Genomic DNA, 6847 nt, shown 5'->3' on the forward strand with positions numbered 1-6847 from the left:
TTTGGATGGGCTTCTCTGGTCCCCCTGCTTGATAGGTTTCATTTGATCATTGGTCTGAGGATTGCTTTGGAGGTAATTTCATTTTTATAGTCTACTTCTAGTTCTCAACTCCTTTCTTCTTATCCTAGTGAACAACCCTGAACCCTGAAACTGACGCAGGGCTGCAGCAGGTTGCCTTGGCCTTTGCCTGCCTCAAAGTGTTCATTATTCCAAAAAGACTGTTAGAAACCCTTTGAAGTCTGAGTCTTTTTTCTTCTGTTGTTCTTTTAAATTGTCAATAATACTAACACAGTAATTTACACACAGAGGGTGATCAATAAGTGATTCTGACTCATTTAAAAATGTACCTTATACGCACCAAAGCCCAGAGCTTACTCAGCAACAAACTGGCTCGTTAAAATGGTATCATACCAGGTCATCCTTATTATCTTCCCCCCAAATTATTAAATGTATATGTTGCTGAGCAGGGTGCTTTGCCAATTACTTAAAAATAAAAGAAAATCTATTTTTGATTGTAGGAAAATCTTTAAGAGCTGGAGGCACAGTCAGTTTCAAACTGCTTTTGCACCTGAGCAGAATTATAAGTTACTCTGTCCCAGAGATGAAGAGAGAATTAGGCTGCTCATTATCAAGGTTCCTTATAGTTTCCGCTCCACAGTTTCAGGCCTTCCCCAGAACTCACAAATTGCCTGCTGGCATAACAGTTAATGAATAAAAAACCAAGTAAAAGCTCTGAGGTTAAAAATTACTGAGAAGGGCTCAATATAACTTAAATAGGAAGACAAGTACTCCAACATTTACATTTTTAGCCGTGGTTCTCTGGAGTCTTTGAATTTAGTTCTATTTCTGTTCTATAGGGTACCTGACTTGCCCATACTATGTCAGTTAACAACTAACTGTTAGCTTGTTGCAACCCAAGTCTCACTCTTTCTTTACCTTTGTCAAAGATAAAGAAAGTTGGACACAAGTTGAAGTGGTAAGGACAGGTTTTATTCAGTAATACACTATGGCAATAAGGAAAAGAGTTCAATGTGAACTGACCTGAGCTTTGATTTGTGCAGAAGTGAGTGGGTGTTTTAAAGGGGCAGTAAGGAAATAGTGACAGGAGTAGGCCAGCTCTCAATGGAGCTGGGGAAGTGAAAAATTAGAAAAAGTGAAAAGGGGGTTGATCCATGTGAAATCGATCTGGGCTTATTAACTGGTGTTTATTAAAGTTAAGCTCCTACCCTCCCACGGAGACTGGGAGGCGGGGCCCTATTTTCAGATGTTGGCTAGAGAAAACAGTAAATTCTTTTGACAACCTTGAGTTTTCTAAGGCAGACACTTGAAGAGGGACTGGGGTCATTCTGGGGATTCAGCCTTGAGCTGTTAGCAACTATGTAAGTGTTTATTAAAGCATTTATAGGCCAAGGTTGAGGCCTAGCTGAGAAGACTGCTCAGAGGAGCCTGGCTAGAGTTCCGTCAGAGGAAGGATTTTTGTCACTCTCAATATTATTTTCAGTGTTAAAATGAGTTTTCTGATGCCCTCAAGGACAGCTTTTATGTGTAGAAGAAGCCATTTAGAGGTTTACTTAGGTTTCTTTTTAAATGAATGTTTTATTTACTTGATTCTTTCTTAAGCTTTTATTCACCTTCTAGTCTTTAAATTCTTTTTTAAAAATCTAGAAAATTTTTATAACTCCTTTTAAGGAGGATTTTAGGACCTTATTAAATTCCCTTAAACATCTAAGTTTATTAAATTTCCTTTTGCATTTCACATTTTATGTTAAAATGTTCAGTTTTCTTTTCAGCAATATGATTGTCTGACATAGTCTTCCTGAGTATTCTTATTAATCTCACTAATTAAACTTATAAATACCTCAGGTTATCTTAGATTTTTTTCTAGACCATATATATATTTAGCAAGAATTCAATTTTATATCATAAGCCTAAATCAATTACACAAGTACACTTTAGAAAATTGAATTACACGGCTAATAAGACAAACATTAAAAAAATACTGGCAGATATACAAGATTCCTTAATGCAAAATAATAACACTACAGATTTTATTTTCTTAATTTTTTTACACATACTGCTAATTCTTCCTGAGTGAAAACATCCTTAATCACTAGAGACACTTATGTCATATCAAGAAATTTTTGGAGACATCTTCTGAGTAAAGTGAGGTTCTAGAATGATTCTCCGCTCCACATCCTTTTTTTTTTTTATTGTGATACAAAACACAAAACATAAACCTTACCACATTCACCATTTCTAAGTGTAGAGTTGAATAGTGTTCCATATATTCAGGTTGTTGTGCAACCAATCTCCAGAACTTGTTCATGTTGTGAAACTGAAACTCTATACCCATTAAACAACAACAGCCCATTTCCCTCCCAATTCCTGGCAATCACCATTCTACTTTGTTTCTGTGAATTCGACTGCTCCAGATACCTCATATAAATGGGATCGTACAGTGTTTGTCTTTTTGTCACTGGCTTATTTCACTTAGCTTGGTGTCCTCAAGATTCGTTCATGTTTTAGTGTGTATCGGAGTTTCCTTCCTTTTTAAGGCTGACTTTTAGAATGATTTTTTAGTGACAGCAGTAAGTGGCTCAGATTAAGTCTTAATTGTAATTACTATAACTTTAAAAAGGGCCTGTAGAGAGGGTTTCACATAGTTCAAGTCCATGCATTTAAATCACATATTTCATAATATCATCAATACGCTGCTGGTTCTCTCCTCAGTTAAGATTTTCCCAGTAGGATGCCTCTTGGCTTTTAATACCTCTGACTTCATAAAACTATTTATCTCTCAATACATTATTTGAGGCTGGTGTTTATGTGGGGGAAAATTATATTTATGTCTCCAAAGCTCAATGCAATATTTTTAATCAAAATGATGACAGGAAAAAGCCATGAGATGTGATTCAAATACGATTGACAGACTGACAGAATCAGCATAGAAGCCTTGACAAACATATCAAAGTGTCAGTAGGAGGGATGCAACTCTCATTATGTCCAAGGCATAAAGAGAGGCACTGCAGCATTATTGCACATAATACAACATTTAGTTATAATAATTTCACATCCTGACATTAAAATCTGTTACTCATATGCAACTGTTTTTGTATTTGAAGAAACTGGAGGTTTTCAGTTGCCGTTGAGTATATTATACGTTTTGCTGTTTAAAATAATTGGAGTGCTTGCTTCGGCAGTACATATACTAAAATGGGAATGATACAGAGAAGATTAGCAAAATTATCAAATTTTAAAAATAAATAGGCTGGGCATCGTGGCTTACGCCTGTAATCACATCACAACACTGTGGGAGGCCAAGGCAGGCAGATCACGAGGTCAGGAGATTGAGACCAGTCTGGCCAACATGGTGAAACCCCATCTCTACTGAAAATACAAAAATTAGAGGCATGGTGGCAGGAGACTGTAATCCCAGCTACTTGGGAGGTTGAGGCACGAGAATCGTTTGAACCCAGGAGGCAGATGTTTCAGTGAGCCGAGATCATGCTACTGCACTGCAGCCTGGGCAACAGAGCGAGACTCCATCTCAATAAGTAAATAAATAAATAAATAAATAAAATGATTGGAAATAGGCTCCTGTTAACAATTTTGCGTATAAGTGCAGATTGTCAGAAACAGTTTACTGACATTAAGCAAGAAATGCCTGAACGTGTCTCTTAAAAAAAGCGTGCACCCCCCACCAAGATTATTGTTACTTTGCTTCATCATCTTATTTGGATTTTCACTTATTTTTCCCCAAAATATTTAAATATCTTTCTGTCTAGTTTCAAAACTCTTTGTACTTGATCATAGCTTGTATCCTTTTGATATTATTTTCTATTCTATAGCTTGCATTCTTTTTTTATTCAATTCTAGAAGATAGAGTTTTATAGTTTATAATTTATAATTTTTTTCTTGTTTCAATTGTCACTTTATTGCAAGATGGTAGAATTAATTACAAGTTTAAACTATATCTTGCTAATCTTTAGCCAGGCAGCAAGTTTTAATAAAAACAAACTATTTATTCAAAAGTGATTGCGGAACAACTCAACATGCAGAGGAAGAAAGATGAGAACCATCTGATTGACCAATAGACTTAATTCTTTCACTATAATGACACTGAAACTTTTCACTTTTAGGAAAAGTAAACTGTAACTTCAGTAGACAGCAATACAGAAAGATTTTGGCACAAAGACTACCTTTCACTTAGTCCGTCAGTTGTTTCAGTTGTCTCAGTTGGGCTGGATACACTGACAAAACTGGCTGTGCTTAAGCCTTCTTTGAGAGCAGCTTTAGATTTGCAATGCACTTGGCAACTGTCTCCTTTTCCTGCTGTGCAGAGATCCTCTGGAACATGTGCTTCTCCATCCAGTTGATCATGTGCTCTTGTTCCTTTCGATGCATCATGTTCTACACACAGATATGATAGCCCAGGTAATTCTTTACCTCATATACGCTATGCAGCCATTCCCAGTAAATAACCTCCAAAGCCATAGCAATGTTATTCCTCTGGACATCAAAATAGTAATGGCACTTCCGAACCAATACCTGCAATAACTTCTCCAAATCAATTGTATCCTGGATTTGTTTGATGGAAGCCTGCTTCACCTCTTCTAGTTGGACAATTTTTTGCTCGTTGAGTTTATCAGCTAATTTCCAATAGAGGTACCATATTTTTAAATTCCATAGACGAGTAACCTACTTCTGATACTGTAAAGTAGGAGTAATCACATATATTTCTTTGGGTACCGCATACAAGACAAGCCCAGGCTCCAAGCACATAGGGTACTGTTACACAAGTTTTAGAATAAAGAAACTGGAAGAATTTCTCAAGGATCAGCCCAAGACAAACTTTTCCTCCATATTCAGGAAGAGGTAGTAGAGGGTAGGACTTGGCTGCCCTGTAAGAAAAGTCCTTGTTGCCTGCAATATCCCTGGACCTAGGAGGGCTGCGTTCTTCAGAGAGGGCACTGCTGTGGTGGCAGCAGAAAGTACCCCCTGGGACAGCATGGTCAGTGAAGGTCCAGGCAGTGGTCTTCTAGAATTTAAAATTTTTATAACTATTAGAAGACATTAAATTAAATTACAGGCATCTTCATGGCTTTAGTTTTTGCACTCTTCTGAGATCTTTCTACTGATGCTTGTGTGTATAGTACCATCATTCTCTGTATATTTGCATTGTCTGTTTATGTTTGCCTCTGCACCTTCTCTGTCAAATTAAAAAGCCTTCGAGATGAGTGACAAAAATGTTTCTAATATTTAATGAGTCAAATTAGGTTTTACTTCTCTGTTTTAATAAATGTAGGCAATGAAATAATGTGTTTTATGCTTCTGTTCAAATTGCTTCACTGCATCACTGTTGGCAAAGGAATTCCTGCTGTAGTCCAAAGTAATGAAGTAGCTTATATGAGAAAGTGACCAGAGGGATTCTGTCATCTGTAATCTTTTTTTTTTATTAGTATTTTACCAATCAATCATGTTAGAAGAAAAATCTTCAACTTGTTTGCTTCTTCCAAAGGATCTTAAGGGCAAGCTGTTTAATTTTTTTCAGCATAGATTCTTGAGGAAAAATCTGTAAAACATTAAAAATCAGAAAAAAATTCTTACTGGCCCTAGAAGTTTGAGGAATTTTTTGCTAGACATGAAGGGGAACAGGTTAAGGAAAGATACACCAGAAAGTGCCTTCCTTTATGGGCCATGTACAAAGGAATCCTGAAAGAATCAGAGATCCAAACCCTGGCAAAACTTCTAAGTCTAATCTGTTAACAACGAATACCCCCTTTGCAAGGAAATAGAAACAGAAATACTATCAGATAGGTTAAAGGATAATACCATTGTAAGGAAAGGGTACATTCTAATGCCACAGATTAAAAAAAAATTCCTCTGAAATATTAAGTGATGTTTTTATAGGAGATAATCTTAGGTCAATGATACCTTTCAGGTATACCATTGAGGAAGCTGTGGCAGAGGTCACAAAATAAAAAGGTTCTGAGAACTCAGACCACCTGTGCCATCATAACAAAACTGCTCAAGAGAATTCTAGCCCAGGAAAATAAGGCTATAAACTAGTAAATTTTATGGTTTGGTTGGGGAATTTCTGCAAACCAAGTTTGTCCTGGCAAATACTTTGCTTATTTGCATAAACAGCTCCTATTATGATAAGTTTATCCCTTAGGCAAACTGCTTGCTTATCTGTCAAGTTTACTCATCAATACACCTTATTCTGCCACCAATTTCAAATTATTATGTCAAAATTGTACTTGTCACAATCAGTTACCTGCCATGAAAGACTTGCCCTAAATCTCATAAGCTCAAACCCCCTAAACCCTATAAATAATATTCCTTAAACTCTCCCTTTTGAGCCACGACTAAGACTTTAAATGTCGTGCTCTACCTTATTACAGTAAGTCTAATAAACTTAGCTTTGTTTGATCAATAGGTTTTTCAGATGGTCTTTTAGGGAATTGACTGTTGATGATCCTAGAGGTCCCAAGCTGTAATTGAAACACCATCCCTGCCATGGCTCAAGGCTTGTAGGTTGGAAATCATACATAACTTTGAAGCTTCCTGAATCTCATGTTCAGGGGTCTCTCCTGCTGCAGTGATGAGGTAGGTCCTCCACTGGGGCTCAGGTCCAATATGTTTATTTGAAGCCCTGTAATACTGAGTTTATTTTGTGTGCTGGGAAAGAGAATTCCTCTCTCGGGAATCCTTTTATTATCTGATCAGATTTGAGAACTCATATTTGGTGGGGAAACTTCCTGATTAATTCCACAATGTTTTGGCCCTTGTTCTGTTCTTGTTTCTTTTTGTTGTGAGTCCCTAGGAGAAAATGATAAGATGAAAA

At 36.8% G+C, this 6847-nt stretch overlaps 1 pseudogene; it reads right to left on the minus strand.

Annotated features, from left to right (window-relative positions):
- Positions 1–4269: 4269 nt before the first annotated feature.
- Positions 4270–5010, minus strand: LOC102125471 (ATP synthase F(0) complex subunit B1, mitochondrial pseudogene; annotated as a pseudogene).
- Between the last annotated feature and the right edge of the window lie 1837 nt (positions 5011–6847).

The sequence above is a fragment of the Macaca fascicularis genome, chromosome 3 (assembly GCF_037993035.2).
Source record: "Macaca fascicularis isolate 582-1 chromosome 3, T2T-MFA8v1.1".
NCBI classification, from domain to species: domain Eukaryota; kingdom Metazoa; phylum Chordata; class Mammalia; order Primates; family Cercopithecidae; genus Macaca; species Macaca fascicularis.